The sequence below is a fragment of the Otolemur garnettii genome, unplaced genomic scaffold (assembly GCF_000181295.1).
Source record: "Otolemur garnettii isolate 467f Iridium unplaced genomic scaffold, OtoGar3 scaffold00012, whole genome shotgun sequence".
NCBI classification, from domain to species: domain Eukaryota; kingdom Metazoa; phylum Chordata; class Mammalia; order Primates; family Galagidae; genus Otolemur; species Otolemur garnettii.
The window spans coordinates 6,193,379-6,194,591 of record NW_003852407.1 but is presented as its reverse complement, the minus strand read 5'-3'; positions in this window follow the sequence as shown (position 1 = coordinate 6,194,591).

The window sequence follows — 1,213 nt, the reverse complement described above, 5'->3', positions numbered from 1 at the left end:
GCTAAAATATAGCCACAAGCCAGGTGTCCCAAGCCCTGTATGGACAGATCCTGAGGCTCCAGGCCCAGCTCCTACAAGGGCCCTGGCTGGGAAGATTCTGATCAATCCCCTTGGCTGTGGGAACTCTGATGTCTGACCCATCAAGCCACCTGTCATCTCTGGAACACAGAGCACATCCAGTAGAGGGTTCTGTCCAGAGCGGGAAGCCTGGAGAGCCCCAGGCATGACTCAACCCAGGCTGTGGTCCTGTTCTGGGTTGTTTCCTTAAGTGGGACAAAATGGCCTTTATGAGCTTTCCAGTTTTGACAGTCTGAGGTTTCAAACACTGGGTTCCATTAACCACGAACAGTGGCTAGAAATCTAAGTTAACTGGAATCTTTCCCAGAAGTTCCTTCCTTGGGAGAAACATGCAGAACTCAAGAAAGCAACCGCCACCCCCTGTCCTGGTATCATCTTTCCTGGTCTACCACATGTTTGGGCCCACTCGCTCTTCTTGGCTACTCTCCTACTTTACAGACCAGCTGACCAGGGCTCAGAGCAGCCTGAGGTTTTTCCAGTCAGGACTGGAGCTCAGGGTGCAGGTGAGAGTCAGCACCTAGGACAGTGCTGTGCAGACATACAGGCTCCACAGCAACCTACCAGCAGGAAACACAAGCCAGAAAGGTCCGACCAAGAAAGAAGCCCTGGAAAAGGCACCTGGAGGCCGGGGACAGAGTCTGTGCTCCCCTTTGCCTCTCAGCAGCCCGTGGCTCTGCCTGTAAAATGAAGTGATCAGATGAAAGGTTCTGCTCCCTGCTATATTCAAAGTACCCAGCAGGTGGGACTGGGTGGGTCTATGGTCCACCCTCCACCCCAGACACAAAGACAATGCCTTTCTTTGTCATCTTGTCTTCCTAAGCCCAACCACAGACCAAAGAAGAAGCTTTCCAGAAATGTTTAAGGGAGGGAGGGAAGAACGAAGAGGAGAAAGAAGGGAGAGAGGAAAAGAGGGAAGGAAGGAGGGAGAGAAGAGGCCAGGCAGGGGGGTTGAAGTCCTCCGAGCACTAATAGCCTATGATTCCACAAAGCTAAGTCCTGAGGCAATTCACCAACAGTGTCACTTAGATACAGTTGCATTAATGGCATGAAAACCACAGGGAGAAGCAAAGGGAATAAATTGCAGATGTGAAATGACTTGTCAACCCCTCTCAGCCTAGCGCCAGCTGACTTCCCC